The sequence below is a fragment of the Nerophis ophidion genome, linkage group LG22 (assembly GCF_033978795.1).
Source record: "Nerophis ophidion isolate RoL-2023_Sa linkage group LG22, RoL_Noph_v1.0, whole genome shotgun sequence".
Classification (NCBI taxonomy): domain Eukaryota; kingdom Metazoa; phylum Chordata; class Actinopteri; order Syngnathiformes; family Syngnathidae; genus Nerophis; species Nerophis ophidion.
This window is the reverse complement of record NC_084632.1, coordinates 32,596,096-32,616,851: the sequence shown is the minus strand read 5'-3', so window position 1 is coordinate 32,616,851 and position 20,756 is coordinate 32,596,096. Positions and strand designations below refer to the sequence as shown.

Genomic DNA, 20,756 nt, shown 5'->3' with positions numbered 1-20,756 from the left:
TTACTATGTACTGCTTTAATATTTCCTGTATTATGTATTATTACTTTGAACTGTTTTGTGTTTTTATTTTTATCCTGTTTGAGTACCCTGAAAAACACTATACCAAATCAAATGTATTTTTTTTTTAATTATTATTATCATCCCACAGCTGAACAGGCTAATTGGGAACAGGTGGGTGCCATGATTGGGTGTAAAAGCAGCTTCGATTAAATACTTGGTCATTCACAAACAAGGATGCGTGAGAAAATTGTCGAACAGTTTAAAAACATTTTTCACTGAGATATTGCAAGGAATTTAGGCATTTCACTACATACGGTCCCTTTATCCTCAAAAAGTTCAGAGAATCTGGGGAAATTACTGCACGTAAGCAGCGATGCCAGTGACCTTCGATCCCTCAGATGGTAGTGCATCAAAAAGTGACATCAGTGTGTAAAAGATATCACCACATGGGCTCAGGAACACTTCAGAGAATCACTGTCAATAACTACAGTTTGTCGCTATATCTGTAAGTGCAAGTTAAAACTCTACTATGCAAAGCGAAAGCCATTTATCAACAACACCCAGAAATGCCGCTGGCGTTGCTGGGCTCAAGCTCATCTAAGATGGACTGATGCAAAGTGGAAAAGTGTTCTGTGATCTGACGAGTCCACATTTCAAATTGTTTTTGAAAATGTGGACGTTGTGTCCTCCAGATCAGGGAGGAAAAGAAGCATCCGGATTGTTATTGGCGCAAGGTTCAAAAGCCAGCATCTGTGATGGTATGGGGGTGTATTAGTGCCCAACACATCTGTGAAGGCACCATTAATGCTGAAAGGTGCGACTACATACAGGTTTTGTAGCAACATATGTTGCCATCCAAGCAGTCTTTTTCATGGACGCTCCTATGCCAAGCCACGTGTTATAACAGCGTGGCTTCAAAGTAAAAGAGTGCGGGTACTTGACTGGCCTGCCTGTAGTCCAGACCTGTCTCCCATTTGAAATGTGAGTCGCTTTATGAAGCCTCACATACCACAACGGAGACCCGGACTGTTAAACAACTTAAGCTGTCAAGCAAGAATGGGAAATAATTCCACCTGAAAAGCTTCAAAAATTGGTCTCCTCAGTTCCCAAACGTTTACTGAGTGTTGTTAAAAGGAAAGGTCATGTAACACCGTGGTAAAAATGTCCCTGTGCAAACTTTTTTGCAATGCATTGCTGCCATAAAATTCCAAATTAATGATTATTTGCAAAAAAAAAAAAAAAACGTATCTCAGTTCGAACATTAGTTATCTTGTCTTTGTAGTATATTCAATTGAATATAAGTTGAAAAGGATTTGAAAATCATTGTATTCTGTTATTTATGATTCACACAACGTGCCATCTTCACTGCTTCAACTTCTTTTTTTTTTCCACTGTCCAGGTGAGAGGCATGATTTATAATCTAAAGTCAAAAACTATATGTATGTATATATATATATATATATATATATATATATATACATATATATATACTGTATATATATATATATATATATATATATATATACAGTATATATATATATATATATATACATATATATATATATATAAAGTAGTTTTTCGACATTAGTGCTTATTGTAACACCTACTCAGTGGCCTAGTGGTTAGAGTGTCCACCCTGAGATCGGTAGGTCGTGAGTTCGAATCCTGGCCGAGTCATACCAAAGACTATAATAATGGGACCTGTTACCCCCATCTTTGGCACTCAGCATTAATGGTTGCAATTGGGGGTTATATCACCAAAAATGATTCCCGAGTGCTGCCCACTCCTTCCCTTACCTCCCAGGAGGTGATCAAGGGTGATGGGTCAAATACAGAAAGTAATTTCGCCACATGTAGTATGTGTGTGACAATCATTGGTACTTTAACTTCAACTTTAATATTAGCGCTTGCACTTTGTTAATGTTAAGGCCAGGAGATGCAAATGGAGTATAGTTAGCAACTTTAAGAGCTGCATTGTAAGCCACTTCATACTTGCCGTATATTACGAACTAGAATGCATAAAAAAAGAAAAAACAAATGTTTTCTTGTCTTACACAGGGACTCTGAATAATAGGCAGAGTTCCAAAAAAAGAGCAGATCCCCTTTAAAAGATCTACAGTATGTAAGGGTTGGGCGAGTAACAGGATCAACTACTTGTTGACAAAATCACTCAGTCAACAGATTGAATTGTTGTCTCCACCTTAAAACACACGTTATCCTAAAAACACAATGTGTGTGACAGTGTCGCCCCTTAACTGACAAGTGACCGCCCAAATTGGTCATCCCTAGAACCAGTGTGAAATATTTCAAGATTGTAGTACTCAATTGTTTTTATGATTATAGTTTACAGCTAACCCAAAAAAAAAACTAATTCAATATGTCATAAAAGTAGAATCATTTCAGAGTTCAATATTGTAGTAACACACTGCATGTATTATCTTCACAAATGCGTAAGTAACCCATACCTTGGGCACTAATACACCCCCATACCATCACAGATGCTGGCTTTTCAACTTTGCGCCGATAACTATCCGGATGGTTCTTTTCCTCTTTGGTCCAGAGGACACGACGTCCACAGTTTCCTAAAACAATCTGAAATGTGGACTCGTCAGAAAACTTTTCCGCTTTGCATCAGTCCATCTTAGATGAGCTCGGGCCCAGCAAATCGGCGGCGTTTCTGGGTGTAGTTGATAAATGGCTTTCGCTCTGCATGGTAGAGCTTTAACTTGCACTTACAGAGGTAGCGACGAACTGTCGTTATTGACCCCATCTGGTGATATCCTTTACACACTGAGGTCGGTTTTTCATGCGGTACCTCCTGAGGGATCGAAGGTCCCTAATATCATCGCTTATGTGCAGTGATTTCTCCAGATACTCTGAACCTTTGGATGATATTACGGTCCGTAGATGGTGAAATCCCTAAATTCCTTGCAATAGCTCATTAAGAAATGTTGTTCTTAAACTGTTTGACAATTTGCTCACACATTTGTTCACAAAGTGGTGATCCTCCCCCCTCCCTTGTTTGTGAATGACTGAGCATTTCATGGAAGCTGCTTTTATACCCAATCATGGCACCCACATGTTCTCAATAAGCCTTTTCACCTGTGGGACTTTTCAAATAAGTGATGAGTATTCCTCAACTTTCTCAGTCTTTTTTGGCACTTGTGCCAGCTTTTTTGAAACATGTTGCAGGCATCAAATTCCAAAATTGCAAAAAATAACCACGTTTTCCAGTTCGAACTTTAATAATCTTGCCTTTTGAGTCCATTCAATTGAATATAAGTTGCAAATTATTTGCAAATCATTGTATTTTGTTTTTATTTACGATTTAAAGGACATGCCAACTCTACTGGTTTTGGGATAAGAGACACTTTTTGCTGTGTGCACTTTCACATGACTGTTGTACCGATCCAACTTAAGCACTGGTGATGTTTGACTCCATTTCAGCAATCAACAAGAGTCTGGCAGTCACATAACCACAGTCAAACCACGGACTGTAGAAAGTGACATGATAATAGCACAACTTTTCAATGTTTAGTTACACACAAGAAAAAAGAACATTATATCAAGCGCTGTCATCTGTGTTAGTAGAAATGTTCTAATTTTAGCCGACAAGAATTCCACTCGAGAAAGCATGTTGCGATAAGTTGTAGATGTTTTTTTTTTTTTTTTCATGTTTTGGATGACACTATGCAAACATTAGTCATCAAAATGTCATAAGTAAATGTGCATCAGGAGGATGTGTTAAAAAAAAAAAAGTTGATCCTGGACTAGGCTCTTATGGGAGGGAAGGGGCTCAGTTGTGGCCCAGGAAAAAAAAAAAAAACTTGCTAGCCATGATAAGAACATACACACATGTTACGACATGGAAATCGCAATTAATTCATTATAAGCAGGGCAGATACGGAGAGGGAGGGAGTGCGACCGCCTTTGCCTTGAGCCAAGAAAAATTTAAATACTATTTCTTATTCAAGTAATTTGGAAGGACTTCTTTTTCTGTGTCAGTAGAAATGTTCCCATTTCACCCTACAAGAATTCCACTACCTATAAGAGAAAAATATGTTTTTTTAAATGGTTTAACATGCTAACATTAGTTTATCCATATTACATTGTTTTCACATGAAATTCTAATCTGGCTGTGAGCAGGCTACAGTATAAACACATTGTGTTGTAAGCTACACAAGTTGTATTTATATCGGGGGTCATCAGAGTCACCCAACTCTTCTAAAGTTTTCCGTGTCATTGCAGCAACTATCTTTTCAATCGGGGTGCAGGGTGTCCGTTTTGGCCACGCACATCTACCTGTATCTTCTTCTTCACCTTCTTCCTGTCCCGACCATTTCTTTTTTTATTTCAGCCTGTGCTCAGTTCTCGGAGACACGGCAATGTCGGGCTGACAATCTCTCTGGCGTTTGCTCGAAACATGATAGAGAAGCACCCGCTACTCATTTGTGACAGGGAATAGCTTAAGTACACGGTTACTTTTAATATGAGTTGCGTATTTGTAAGGGGGCGTGCTCGAAGCATGCTCCTGCGATCATTTCCAAGATGATTGCGATCAAAAAAAAAGAAATTTACTTGGATTTGTGCGCCCGAGCACACATCTGAATTTTTTTCTTGCGTACATAGTTTTACGGATTTGAATGTACGTCCATTTTTTGAAGGAAATCCACCCAACGTTTGTTCCATGAGGCCTCTGGCTTTTCTCCCTTTACAAAAAAAACATATCTGATTGCATTAGTTGGGACTTCCCGCAGGCTGGATTCTGGACCCTGGTGGGTTGGATCTTGGGTTGTGACGGTACACAAACATTTCAGTTCGGTACGTACCTCGGTTTAGAGGTCACGGTTCGGTTCATTTTCGGTACAGTAAGAAAACAACAAAATATACATTTTTTGGTTATTTATTTACCAAATTTGTAAACAATGGCATAACATACATATACACACAGGGTCCATTGCCAGGGTTAATGTGGTCAACATATATGAAATAAAAACTAAATAAGATAAGGCTCAGAATGGTTTCTTAACAAAACCTTCCTACATATAAATTGCTTTTTTGATTGATTTATTGAGACTTTTATCTGTAGATTGCACAGTTCAGTGCATATTCCGTACAATTTACCACCAAATGGTAACACCACAATAAGTTTTTCAACTTGTTTAAGTCAGGGTCCACGTTAATCAACATTAAACTGCCTCAAGTTGTTGCTCAGATTAGATAAAATGACAAAACTTTTCTTCTACATATAAAAAGTGCAACATTAAAGGCCTACTGAAATGAGATTTTCTTATTTAAACGGGAATAGCAGGTCCATTCTATGTGTCATACTTGATCATTTCGCGATATTACCATATTTTTGCTGAAAGGATTTAGTAGAGAACATCGACGATAAAGTTTGCAACTTTTGGTCGCTAATAAAAAAGCCTTGCCTTTACCGGAAGTAGCAGACGATGTGCGCATGACGTCACGGGTTGTGTAGCTCCTCACATCCTCACATTGTTTACAATTATGGCCAGCAGCAGCGAGAGCGATTCGGACCGAGAAAGTGACGATTTCCCCATTAATTTGAGCGAGAATGAAAGATTTGTGGATGAGGAAAGTGAGAGTGAAGGACTAGGAAAATTAAAAAAATACTAGACAGCAAAGCGATTCAGATGTTATTAGACAAATTTACTAGGATAAATCTGGAAAATCTCTTATCTGCTTATTGTGTTACTAGGGTTTTAGTGAGATTATATAGTCGTACCTGTACAACCTGAAAGTCGGAGGGGTGGGGCACGGGTGTGGTGACCGCCAGTATCTCCGAGGTAAGCCACGTTTCTCGACGAGGCGAAGGCAGCTGGGGGGGCCGGGCTGAGATTTTCTTTTCCCCCCCTCCTTCACGGTGGAAGCACCCGACGGTCAGGGGCGGCCGGTGGGAGGAGGCAAGAGAGTCCGCAGCTGCCTCTTTGACAGGCACAGGAGGAACGATGCAAGCTCTCCGCTCATGTCTACGGTAAGAGCCGACTTATTACCACCATGTTCTCACCGAAACCTGCCGGTTGACATGTGGTAGGGAACCATGTTCGCTTGACCGCTCTGTTCCATAGTAAAGCTTCACCGTCATCTGTTGGGAATGTAAACAAGGAAACACCGGCTGTGTTTGTGTTGCTAAAGGCGGCCGCAATCAGGGGTGGGTAGTAACGCGCTACATTTACTCCGTTACATTTACTTGAGTAACTTTTGGGATAAATTGTACTTCTACGAGTAGTTTTTATGCAACATACTTTTACTTTTACTTGAGTATATTTATAGAGAAGAAACGCTACTTTTACTCCGTTCCATTTATCTACATTCAGCTCGCTACTCGCTACTTTTTTTTTATCGATCTATTGTTTTGGTTAATGACAGAGCTTCAAAGTAGAATCTACGCCTGCCTGCGTTTCACCAATCACATGCAGTCAGTGGTGACGTTGGACCAATCAAACAGAGCCAGGCGGTCACATGACCGTGATACGTAAAACCCGACTTAAACATGTTGACAAACTTATTCGGGTGTTACCATTTAGTGGTCAATTGTACGGAATATGTACTGTACTGCGCAATCTACTCATAAAAGTTTCAATCAATCAATCAAAAGTGTAAAGGAAAAAATACACTTTTTATTTCAACCGTACTTCCCGTCAAAAGCCTAAAGACTGATCGCACAGTTCCTGTCTTCACAATAAAAGCGCCACTCCATCGCGCCTGCGTTAACAAAATAAGAGTCCCCGAAAGCCAGAGCAAACAAGCGAGCAAGCTAAGGAGTTTGCCGCCAATGTATTTCCTGTAAAGTGTATAAAAACGAATATGGAAGCTGGATAGATAAGATGCCAAAAACCAACGACTTTCATGTGGTATTAAACAGAAAAGAGGAACTTTTTTTCTCCTCCATTTGAAAACGTGAATGTCTGATTCCAATCAATGCAAGTCATCAGAATCAGGTAATACACCAACTTATATTATTGTCTTCATGAAAGATAAGAATCTATATCTTAAACATGCATGCATATTCATTAAAACACCTTCAACATGTGAACAAAAACGGCAAAATAAATCAATATAAATTAAATACTGTATATATAAATGTATGCATATATATATGTATATATGATATGTGTTTGTATAAATGATATGTGTGTGTGTATGTATATGTATATATGAGGTAGATCACTTCGACTTGGTCATTTACTAAGTAATTGATAAACGTTAAACTTATTGGGGTGTTACCATTTAGTGGTCAATTGTACAGAATATGTACTATACTGTGCAATCTACTAATACAAGTTTTAATCAATCAATCAAATCAATGAATGCCTACTGAGGCTATGGTGCTGTTAAGTTATTGTGGCTCAATGTGCCATTTTTTTAAATTTTATTTTAATGTACTATTATTTAATATATAATATTGTTTTATTTGCTTAAGAGATATTCCTGGCTCTGAATTTGCTCATTGCTATTTTTATGTTTTTGTGCATTATTTGTTGCCGTAATCAGGTTACTCATCAGTTACTCAGTACTTGAGTAGTTTTTTCACAACATACTTTTTACTTTTACTCAAGTAAATATTTGGGTGACTACTTCTTACTTTTACTTGAGTAATACATCTCTAAAGTAACAATACTCTTACTTGAGTACAATTTCTGGCAACTTTACCCACCTCTGGCCGCAATACACGGCTTCCCACCTACAGCTTTCTTCTTTGACGTTGCCATTATTAATTGAACAAATTGCAAAAGATTCAGCAACACAGAAGTCCATAATACTCTAGAATTATGCGATGAAAAGAGACGACTTATAGCTGTGAACGCTGCTGGAACAAAATGTCCTCTACAATGCGTGGCGTCACGCGCACGCATCATCATACCGCGACGTTTTAGCATTATACTTCCGAGCGAAATTTAAAATTGCAATTTAGTAAACTAAACCGGCCGTATTGGCATTTGTTGCAATGTTAAGATTTCATCATTGATATATAAACTATCAGACTGCGTGGTCGGTAGTAGTGGGTTTCAGTAGGCCTTTAAACAGTTTCAAGTCAACTCAGCCTCAGATTAACTTTTCAGAGCTCTGGAGACCCACTGCCGGGTAGAGTGAAGGGTGTTGCCCCCAAGAATACATCAGCCCTGGAGGAGTGTCTCCCCTGCGGTCCTCGACTACAGTCTGTGAGCTGGAAGCAGGAAAGGTGCAACACATGTTTGACGTGTTGTCAGAAGCAACTGCTGAACAATATCGGCAAACCTCCGTCCTCCATTGTTGTATCGTGCAGCCAAAGTGTTCCCAAATAGGAGATCTTAACGAGGCAGGAGGGTCTTCCAGCTCTGGCTTTTACATGTTGTCCTAGCCCGGTCGCTGCTAGCATGTGTACCCGTTCGGTACACCTCCGAACTGAACAGAAACCCCCGTACCGAAACGGTTCAAAACAAATACTAGTACATGTACCGTTACACCCCTGGTTGGATCTGGCCTGCATGCCGTAGTTTGGGGACCCTTGCGCTACACTTTGACATGTTTGAGGCATTTTAATTGTGCAGACAATTAACATCGATAGAAAATGTATAGGTGGCTGGATATTTCTGATGGATTTCACAACTTTAAGGAGATCTTCAAGGAAGTAAACAAGGTAGTAATGGTTCACATACTCTCAATATTCAATGATTTATCGTTTGTATTTCATATTGTGGCGGCAGGCAATCTTATGTGTGCGCAATGCCCACATATTAGCGGAGAGTCCTAATTGGCAGGCACAAATCCGGGCGACGGGAATTATTTTTTGATTGATGATAACCGATGATGAGCAGCCAGGTTCCAGACGACCTCGGTCCTTCACGAAACGTGAGTCATTTTAGTTACAATATATTTCTTTGCACGAGCGTGTTTAAAGTGCCTGCCATCGCATGAACTGGCGCATTCATCTGTTTTCAACCTTTTTTCAGTCCCACCACCTTTTGTTATTCCGCTGTGGTTGTAGTTCTACACAGTCCAGGTCATTTACTTGTTGTACAAATACTCTTAATTGCACATTGTTTTTTAAATTGTTCCGTTGCCAGCAATGTAAAGAGGGGATTTGAATTAGGACCTAATGTTTAAATTAAAGGCCTACTGAAATGAGATTTTCTTATTTAAACGGGGATAGCAGGTCTATTCTATGTGTCATACTTGATCATTTCGCGATATGTCCATATTTTTGCTGAGAGGATTTAGTAGAGAACATCGACGATAAAGTTCACAACTTTTGGTGCTGATAAAAAAGCCTCACCTTTACCGGAAGTCGCAGACGATGACGTCACAAGGGTGAGGGCACCTCTCGTCCTCCAGCAACAAGAGCTATTCAGACCGAGAAAACGACAATTTCCCCATTAATTTGAGCGTGGATGAAGATATTGATAGGAAAGGACCAGAAAAAAATAAAATAAAAAGCGACAGCTGCGGGTGGCGGCAGTGTGAGCGTCCATCCATCCATCCAGGGGAAACCAGGACGAAAACCACACTGTTCCTCCTGAATCCGAGGTTCGACTATCCGGCGTAGCCTCCTCTCCAGTACACCTGAATAAACCTTACCGGGAAGGCTGAGGAGTGTGATCCCACAATAGTTGGAACACACCCTCCGGTCGCCCTTCTTAAAGAGAGAAACCACCACCCCGGTCTGCCAATCCAGAGGTACCGCCCCCGATGTCCACGCGATGCTGCAGAGTCTTGTCAACCCCACAGCATCCAGAGCCTTAAGGAACTCCGGGCGGACCTCATCCACCCCTGGGGCCTTGCCACCGAGGAGCTTTTTAACAACCTCAGCGACCTCAGCCCCAGAAATAGGAGAGTCCACCACAGATTCCCCAGGCACTGCTTCCTCATAGGAATACGTGTTGGTGGGATTGAGGAGGTCTTCGAAGTATTCCTTCCACCTGTCCACAACATCTGCAGTCGAGGTCAGCAGAACACCATCCGCACCATACACGGTGTTGATAGTGCACTGCTTCCCCTTCCTGAGGCGGCGGACGGTGGTCCAGAATCGCTTCGAAGCCGTCCGGAGGTCGTTTTCCATGGCTTCCCCGAACTCCTCCCATGTCCGAGTTTTTGCCTCAGCGACCGCTGAAGCTGCACACCGCTTGGCCTGTCGGTACCTGTGAGCGTTTCAGATGTAATTAGACACATTTACTAGGATACTTCTGGAAGATCCCTTATCTGCTAATTGTTTTAATAGTGTTTTAGTGAGATTGTAAAGACATACCTCGAGGTCGGATGGCTGCAGTGAACACGCAGTGTCTCAGAGAGAAGCCGAGGACCCAAGCTCACAGCTGCCTTTTAAACAGCTACTGCAGGAGGACGAACAATTCAATGATGTCTCCGGTAAGATATATATCACAATCTTCCCATCCAAAAACATGCTGGTTGACGTGAGGAACATGTTCGCTTGACCGCTCTGTGTTAAAAACAAAGAAATACCGGCTGTGTCTCGGTGCTAAAGACAGCTTTAATACACCACTTTCCACCAACAGCATTGTTCTTTATAGTCTCTATTATTAATTGAACAAATTGCAAAAGATTCAGTAACACAGATGTCCAAATCCCTGTGTAATTATGCGATGAAAAGAGACGACTTTTAGCCGTAACTGGTTCTGAGCTAATATTTCCTGACAATCCGTGACGTCACACGTACGCGTCATCCTTCCGCGACGTTTTCAACAGGATACCTCGCGGGAAATTAAAAATTGCAATTTAGTAAACTAAAAAGGCCGTATTGGCATGTGTTGCAATGTTAATATTTCATCATTGATATATAAACTATCAGACTGCGTGGTCGGTAGTAGTGGGTTCCAGTAGGCCTTTAAAAAAGAAGTATATGTTACAATTTTACTTTATTTAGGAGGAAATTTGACATACTGTATTTGTATTCTGTTGCAAGTTGTAATAGCTCAATGCTTTGCAATATTGTTTAATGTTAGCAATTGTCTTACAAGAAGATTCACGGTACACTTGGTGGTGGTAACCGTGGTGCTGCTCTCAGGTTGAAGGTCATAATTATAAAAATACAGTTATTGATTCATCTTACAGTCAGTGGTTTATATGGTTATACCGATACCGGTATTAGTATAGTACTGCGATACTACTGAATCATATACGGTACTATACCGTCTCTAAAATGTACCGGTCCACCGCTCCCCCGTCGTCGTCAGGTTATTGTTTGTTTTACGAGCAGATAAGCATGTTCGGCAGCGCACAATCACAGAGTACTTACAAGCAGACACAGTATGTGGACAGAAAACTAACGATAAAGTTGAAGTTATAACACTGAAACGCTCTTAGGAAGAGGTACTTTAAGACATGGCTAGCGGCTAGAGTCCAGCCGCAGTCGGGAGTGTTTTAGCTACTTCTAAATCACTAATCCTCGCCTCCATGGCGACAAATAAAGTAAGCTTCTTACAAGTATCATCCCTGCAGGACGAGGAATAGCTAAACTTGTTTCACTACACACCATAGCTCACCTGCGTCACAATGTAAACAAACACCACTGGTGGATCTACACCTAACATCCACTGTAATGATACCAAGTACAGGAGCGTATTTAGTCGATACTACTATGATTACATCAATATTTTTAGCATCACAAAATCTGTTTTTTGTTTTTTTTAAATGTATATTATGTTTAGTAACTCAGGAAATATGTCCCTGGACACATGAGGACTTTAAATATGACCAATGTATGATCCTGTAATGACATGTTGAAAGAAAAAGTAAGCAGATATTAACAGTAAATGATCAATTAGATTATTAATTAATTCTCTACCACTTGTCCTTAATAATGTTGACAAAATAATAAAATGATAAATGACACAATATATGTTACTGCATACATCAGCAGACTCATTAAGATCATTTGTTTTAGGGGTGTGGGGAAAAAATCGATTCGAATACGAATCGAATCGTTTACGTTGTGAGATTCCGAATCTATTCTTATTTTTAAAAAATCGATTTTTTTTTTTTTTTAATCAATCCAACAAACCACTACACAGCAATACCATAACAATGCAATCCAATTCCAAAACCAAACCCAGCAACACTCAGAACTGCAATAAACAGAGCAATTGAGGAGACACAAACACAACACAGAACAAACCGAAAGTAGTGAAACAAAAATTAATATTATCAACAACAGTATCAATATTAGTTATAATTTCAGCATAGAAGTGATTAAAAATCCCTCATTGACATTATTAGACTTTTATAAAAAAAAAATTTAAAAAAAGGTTCACAGTGGCTTACACTTGCGTCGCATCTCATAAGCTTGACAACACACTGTGTCCAATATTTTCACAAAGATAAAATGTCATATTTTTGGTTTGTTTAATAGTTAAAACAAATTTACATTATTGCAATCAGTTGATAAAACATTGTCTTTTACAATTGTAAAAGCTTTTTTTTTTTTTTTTAATCTACTACTCTACTAGCACATCAGCAGACTGGGGTAGATCCTACTGAAATCCTATGTATTGAATTAATACAGAATCCTTTTGAATCGGAAAAATATCGTTTTTGAATCGAGAATCGAATCGAAAAAATCGAAATATTATCAAATCGTGACCCCAAGAATCGATATTGAATCGAATCGTGGGACACCCAAAGATTCACATCCCTAATTTGTTTGTTTACTTTCTAATAAAAGACAAGTTGTCTTGTATGTTCACTATTTTATTTAAGGACAAACTTGCAATGAGAAACAAATGTTAAATGTACCGTAACAATTTTTTTGTTGAAATAACACCATGAATGCAACTTTTTGTGGTCTCTTTTATTTAGAAAAGTATCAAAATACATTTCGGGACAACACTAGTGGGTTAAGACTCTCTTGTTTTTTGAAAAACAGTTATTAATTGCTTCTGATTGGCCCTAGTGTGTGAATGTGAGTGTGAATGTTGTTGGTCTATCTGCGTTGGCCCTGCGATGAGGTGGCGACTTGTCCAGGGTGTACCCCGCCTTCCGCCCGATTGTAGCTGAGATAGGCGCCAGCGCCCCCCGCGACCCCGAAAGGGAATAAGCGGTAGGAAATGGATGGATGGATGTTCTGAACTTTAATGAAGGTTCCTTGAATGCATCACAATGATGTGCTATGAGATGCAAGAGTTAAACAAACATAACTTTGTCTGATGCTGCCGTAGATATAGATCTATATCTACATTCATACATATTTTTACCTTTGTTTGATCATCTTATCCCTTGATGAGCTTCCTGCGTTGCGATGGATATGTAATCAAACTCTCACCAGACACATTTTACCTTTGGTCTTGTAGGTATATTTATTCTATCGACAGTAATGTAACCTTGCTGCCACTCTCCACATGGAATAACTCAAGACACGGAAACGGTAGCATAGGTGTCAGATAACAGAGAGGTAAACACTGCCCTATAATGGACACGCTGGGTATGGGCGTACAACAGTACCACACTTAACACCCCCACTCGCTCTTAGCTTATTGTGGTACATTATATTTGATAGAAAATAAAACACATTTTGGCTTTTCTTGAAATTGAAGTGCCAAACAAATACTGAGCAAACTTCTTCAGTTGTTGCTTAGTGGCTGGTTTTGTCATTAAGTCAGCAATCATGTTGTCAGTAGGACAATAATCCAAACATATTCTCCCACCAGTCACAGTTTCACGTATGAAATTATATTTGATAGCAATATGTTTGCACCTTTGTCGGTTCACTGGATTTCTAGCTAGTGCAATAGCTCCCTGGTTGTCATCATAAACCTTGGTTTGTGCATACTAACACTTATCAATACCCTTGAGTAACTGTTGCAAATACATACACTCCTGTACGGTTATGTATTCTGCCTCGTAGGTAGACAGTGCAACTGTCGGTTGCTTTCGACTCTTCCATGAAATGAGTGCACTTTTCTCACTTAAACTGGCACAGTACCCTGTGTTGCTGCGTCTGTCTGTGACCTCAGATGCCCAGTCAGCATCACTGTGGACTATTAGACCAAGTTCACCTGTGTCTTCCTTTTTAAAACATAACCCACGGTCTGTTGTACCTTTAAGATACCTGAACATGTGATTTGCAGTGTTCCAATGTTCCTCACTTGGCTTAGCAAAATGCTGGGAAGGTTTACTAAACAAATAACTTAAATCTGGTCTAGTGCAAGTAGCCAAATAGATCAAATGTCCCACTGCCTCTCAATAGATCCTTGGTTCTTCAATGTTTACAGCATTTTCTGTGTATTTGAGTTTTGACTCGCCTGGGGTCTCTCTGGCCTTACAATCCTGCATCCCAAATCTGAAGAGGATTTTGTTCACATACCTGTGTTGTGACATTGTGACTTGGTCCTCTGACTGTTTAAAATCTATCCAGAGAAAACTGTTTATTCCCCCAGGGCTTTCATTTTAAATCTTTCAGTGAGCATCACTCTGACATGTTTCACAACCTCCCCATTGTTAGCAGCAATTATCAGATCATCAACCCACACAATCCAATTCATTTTTCCATTTTCTTTTTCCCTTGTGTATTGGCAGTTATCAGCAAGATTTTGATCAAAACCGTGCTCAGTGAGATATGCATGCAACAGAGAATTCCAGTTTCGACCCGACTGCTTGAGACCATATAAGGACTTCTGTAATTTGCATACAAGCTTCTCTCCGGTTTTTGACTTTTTCTCATAACCTTCAGGTTGTTCGAGGTAGACCTCACAGACAATTGGTGTGTGTAGGTATTAGAGATGCGCGGTTTGCGGTCTCATCCGCAGAGTCCACGGATAAACCGGGGGTCGGGCGGTTGACATGGCGAATAAATAGATTTTAAATAAATTTGGGCGGGTGGCGGTTGAACCATTCGGGAATATTTAATATACATATTAAGGGATGGGCAACCTTTTTTACTCAAAAAGCCATTTTGACCCGTGTCTCAAATTAAAGAAGACAATGACCCCATGCGTCGGTAAGGTGGGCAGGGTTGCGGGCGCGGGGGTGTAAAATATAGTCAGGAATAGTCATGGATGCAAAGGATTCTGGGTATTTGTTGTGTTGCGTTTATGTTGTGTTACTGTGAGGATGTTCTTCAGAAATGTGTTTGTCATTCTTGTTTGGTGTGGCTTCACAGTGTGGCGCGTATTAGTAAGAGTGTTAAAATTGTTTATATCACAACCATCAGTGTACTCTGTGTCACCCAGTATGCCTTGCAGTCGTGTACGTGTATTTGCGGAAGCTGCATACAACATAGTACTGGACTCACAAGAGGTTTGTACATGTTGTAGAAGGCGTCAAAGGCATTGGCCTCATAGCACGCCCTTATTCTCGTTAACTGGATGAGCACCAGCAAATATTTGCGAGAATGGTTGTGGCTCCCATTGTTATCTTTACTCTGTGAAACGGGTCAAAATAGTTCTTTGAGTGGTAAAGGTTGCCGACCCCTGATATATAACAACGGGCGGTTGTGGTTTTGTTAAAATATTGGTGCGGGTGGATGACGACTTTAGTGATACGGTTGCAGATGATATAATTGCCTATCCGCGCATCTCTAGTAGGTATGCGGTTTTCACATCCGTTTGATGTAAAAATAGATCTTCCTGCACTGTTTTTTGCATGACTACTCTGGCAGTTGTCATGTCAGCAGTTGGCGAGAATGTTTCCTCATAATCGATGCCTTGTTTTTGGATATAACCTTTCGCAACAAATCTTGCTTTGAATGACTGCATTTCGTCATTCATAGCACTTATCCACTGCCGTGACATGGTTGATCGTGTGGCATCCTGGTAATTTTGTGGTATGTCGCAAACTGCTCTATAACATGAGTCTACACTAGTTACCAGCCTGTCTGCTGTGTCTTCCATGTCATATTTCTGTAGGCGCACAGGCCTTCCCCTTACTCGAGGTGGGCTCTATCTTCCGTGACTCCCAGCGATAGACCGTTCACCTTCAGTCTCAGAAACAGAAACATCATCTTGAACACTTAGACCTGATGCATTTCCCATTTTTTTCATTATCATTTTCCTCATTGTCAAGGACCCTGGGGTGTACCTGTCTGTCCTGATACTCAGTATGCGGTCCATGTGTTTGTGTTTCTTTTTCGTTGACTGTCTTGTTTGTGAATTTCACCAGCCTGTTCAAACTGTGTGGCGAAATTATTCTCTGCATTTACCCATCACCCTTGATCAGCCCATGGGAGGTGAGGGGAGCAGTGGGCAGCAGCGGTGCCCCGCCCGGGAATCATTTATGGTGATTTAACCCCCAATTCCAACCCTTGATGCTGAGTGCCCCGCAGGGAGGCAATGGGTCCCATTTTTGTAGTCTTTGGTATAACTCGGCCGGGATTTGAACTCACGACCTACCGATCTCAGGGCGGACACTCTAACCACTAAGCCACTGAGTAGATCTACTGTATGGGCCTACTGTATTTTAATGTTGGTCATTATGGCGGAGTGCTATTTTGGGGTTGGTACTTGATGAAAAACGTTAGAGAACCGACTGTGATAAACCTAAAGTACTTTTACAACTTCTACTTTTTAATGTTTAGAGTGGGCTACTATACACAAAGTCTCAGAGAAAACACATATAATTATATTTCCCAGACATTATAACACAAGTGTTGCAGAAAATATAATTTATTTCTCGACATGCCCAAAATGTTGACGTGGTGACTCATACTACAGTATGTGTCAGGCTTTCCCCTGACAGTTTGTCTGTGTTTTAGTTTTTTCCTCTGCATTTGTCGGTTTCCTCTGTGTTTGGTGTCTCCTGTCTTTAGTTCCTGTCTAGTGCTCTTATTTTGTCAGCTTCCTGTCTTGTTCCCTGAGTGCTGTGTTCCTCCTCAGCTGTGGCTGATTGGCACCCGTTGCCAATCAGCCTGCTCCTTTTTGTACCTGCTTTGTCTTGTGTCAGTTGCTGGATCATTGTATTGTCGTTGCCACATATCACTCTTGTCGTGCTACCTGTCGTTTTGTTACAGCTACTACCTGTCATTCTACATTTTGTCCTGGTCGTCGTAGCGGTAAGCTGTTTCTAATAGCATTAGGTATTTCCAGTTTTTCTGTTTGCTATCCACTAGCTTCCATGCTAAAGTTCCTTTTTGTTTTCTAGCTTCCAGTGCTAGCTCCCTTAGTTTGTTATTCTGCCGACGTGCGTGCTTTTTCTTTGTTGTTGTTTAGTTTTAATTAAATAATGTTTTCATATTCTATGCCTGCCTCCGTCTCTGCGTCTTGGGGTTCGTCAACAACAAATAACTCTGACAGTATGTGTTGTAACAATACAACATTTTCACTTTACTGTAAGTTCCATCCATCCATCCATCATCTTCCGCTTATCCGAGGTCGGGTCGCGGGGGCAACAGCCTAAGCAGGGAAACCCAGACTTCCCTCTCCCCAGCCACTTCGTCTAGCTCTTCCCGGGGGATCCCGAGGCGTTCCCAGGCCAGCTGGGAGACATAGTCTTCCCAACGTGTCCTGGGTCTTCCCCGTGGCCTCCTACGGGAGGCGTTTGGGTGGCATCCTGACCAGATGCCCGAACCACCTCATCTGGCTCCTCTCGATGTGGAGGAGCAGCGGCTTTACTTTGAGCTCCTCCAGGATGGCAGAGCTTCTCACCTTATGTCTAAGTTGTTGCTGTAAGTTGAAGCATTAAAACATGTGTACAAATACTGTATTGGTACAGGTTTCATTTGAACATTCATTGGAAAAATAAAAGAGAGTAGACATTGTCTCTCAGCTTAAGGTCTCCGTTGTGCTTGAGTGGATAAAAGGTGCACAACTGGCTGAGCTGCATTCTCCCACTCCACTTACAGTGCATCCGGAAAGTAATCACACATTTTGTTATGTTACAGCCTAATTCCAAAATGGAATAAGTTCCTTTTTATACCCAAAAGTCTACAGACAATAGCCCGTACGTAATGTTAGTGTGAAAATGTTTTTTTGTTTGTTTTTCTAACTTTGCAAATTATTAAAAAAATAAATAAATGAAAGATGACATGTACATAGGTGTTCACAGCCTTTGCTCAATACTTTGTTGATGCACATTTGGCAGTAATAACAGCCTCAATTATTTTTAAATACGATGCCATAAGCTTGGCTCACCAATTTATGGGCAGTTTCGGCCATTCCTCTTTGCCCATTCCTCTTGCATTCATGTGTGTGTGTGTGTGTGTGTGTATGTGTGTGTGTGTGTGTGTGTGTGCGTGTGAGAAAAGCTGTAGATATTATGTGACTGGGCAGGCACGTCAAGGCATTCTGTACTTCTCCCTATGTCCGTGTACACAGCGGCGTTTTAAAAAGTCACAAATTTTACTTTTTGAAACTGACACCGATAATTTCCGATATTACGATTTTACATTTTTGCTGTTGGAATCTTTTTTTTTCAGGTGTGTTGTGTATATGAACACATATTTTGAAGGTGACTTGAATTAGTCACATGGCCAGAGACATGTAGCAGGGAGTTTAAAGGCCTACTGAAATGAGATTTTCTTATCTAAACGGGGATAGCAGGTCCATTGTCATACTTGATCATTTTGCAATATTGCCATATTTTTGCTGAAAGGATTTAGTAGAGAACATCCACAATGAAGTTTGCAACTTTCGGTGCTAAGAGAAAAGCCCTGCCTCTACCGGAAGTCGCAGACGATGACGTCACAAATGTGGATGCTTCTCACATATTCACATTGATTTTAATGGGAGCCTCCAACAAAAAGTGCTATTCGGACCGAGAAAACGACAATTTCCCCATTAATTTGAGCGAGGATGAAAGATTCGTGTTTGAGAATATTTATAGCGACGAACTAGGAAAAAAAAGCGATTGCATTGGGACGGATTCCGATGTTTTTAGAGACATTTACCAGGATAATTCGGGGAAATCCCTTATCTTTCTATTGAGTTACTCGTGTTTTAATGAGTTAAATAGTACCTGATAGTGGGAGGTGTGTGTCCACGGGTGTCTTGATGTGCAGTGTCTCAGGGAAGTCGACGGCAGCTATGGACGGCACAAGCTCAGCTTTTCTCCGGTAAGAAGCGACTTTTTACCACAATTTTCTAACCGAAACCTGCTGGTTGACAAGTGGTCGGGATCAATGTTCGCTTGACCACGCTCTGGTCCATAGTAAAGTTTCACCTCCAGGAATTTTAAACAAGGAATCACCGTGTGTTTGTCTGGCTAAAGGCTAAAGCTTCCGAGCTCCATCTTTCTACTGTGACTTCTCCAATATTAATTGAACAAATTGCAAAAGATTCAGCAACACAGTTCTCCAAAATACTGTGTAATTATGCCGTTAAAGCAGACGACTTTGAGCTGTGTGTGTGCGCAGCGCTCATACTTCCTAAAAACCTGTGACGTCTTGCGTACACGTCATCATTACACGACGTTTTCAAAACGAAACTTCCGGGAAATTAAAAATTGTAATTTAGTAAACTAAAAAGGCCGTATTGGCATGTGTTGCAATGTTAATATTTCATCATTGATATATAAACTATCAGACTGCGTGGTGGGTAGTAGTGGGTTTCAGTAGGCCTTTTAGTACGGGGAACCCTCCTTCATGCCTAATTTCTAACTAATTTAGTTTTCTTCAGGCTTTGTTTCTTAAGGTGTGTCATCCCCTACAATTACATTCAGTAAACCACAAAAGATTTTGTCTTTTGAACCCGGTGACAAGGTAAACATTTTAAGACCCAGCTTCCTTGAGAGCCTTGATGATGCATTCTCTTGGTGTTGTTTTTTTGTCAAGGCAGGCACACCAAGCTCCATCATTTTGGTGAACAGCTCAACCTTCTGCATGGAATATTAGACAAGAAAGAAACATTTAACATTGTAAAGGTATAAGTAAAAAAAATAACTCTTTGATAAAGAAAATACACCAACAACAAATGCCCACTGTAATTAACACTGGTTCTATGAAATATATATATATAAAATAGAGAGCAATATGCATTACACAGTTAATTATCTTTTTCAGTTCTGTGAATAAGCCCTTTTCCAACTACCCGGGTAGATTTAGTTCTTCAGGAACCTTTCGGAGTTCCTTCCTGCTCGGTGGGATTTTTGGACGGTACCAGAAACCTTTTCGGGGGTGGGCAGTGCTGTCGAACGCTGACTGGTTAAACACAGCTGGGGGCGTGCCTAAAACTACTCTTTCAAACCCACGACCGCCATCAGAATATGCTTGACTATTTGTTTATTTCTTATTCCTTGTGTATTTCTATTACAACAAACTTGACAATGGAGTGAAAGAAGACGAAAATAAGCTTTTGAAGCGCAGGAACTTTTGTGGGGCATTTTTGTGCTGAAGAGCGCTGATCAGTGGGACTATTTTGGAGAGTCTTTATTCAGCCAAAGTTTTTAAGCTATATCAGAATCAATATCACAAATAATTAAATAATCTCCAAAGGGAAATAAAAATGTTCAGTACAATCCCATTCAAGAGCAGACAAACAGAACAGGATCGCTGACGGGTCTGCCTACTTCCGGCACCCCTTACAAAAAAGGTGAGAAACAGGTAAATGCTGGGGAAAGGGGTCAGGGGTCTAAGCCTAGGCCCCTAGAGAGGGAGTCCAGATTGAGGCCAAGGGAAAAAAACTCATATCCATAGCACACATAAACGTATGTAAGAAGGAAATATTAAAGAACACAAAAGACATTAAAAGAGAGGAGCACATGCAACCAGCCACTTGTACACAGCCACAAAAGTAAAACAAATAAAAAATTGTGGTGGCCTTTGCGGTGTTCCACGCATTTGTCTGCTGGGGTGGGGGGGAGCTTGGCCAGAG

General features: G+C 40.6%; 1 long non-coding RNA gene across 3 annotated transcripts in view; it reads left to right on the top strand.

Annotated features, from left to right (window-relative positions):
* LOC133540793 (uncharacterized) overlaps positions 1 to 20,756 on the top strand; it is a 38,131-nt gene that overhangs the window by 1,426 nt on the left and 15,949 nt on the right. The window contains exon 1 of one of the 3 annotated variants that reach the window (XR_009803732.1): positions 16,858 to 17,002. The exons of the other annotated variants lie outside the window; for them this stretch is intronic. This is a non-coding gene — a long non-coding RNA (uncharacterized LOC133540793). Of the gene's footprint in view, positions 1 to 16,857; positions 17,003 to 20,756 lie in introns of those variants that run through there. 3 annotated transcript variants of the gene reach the window in all.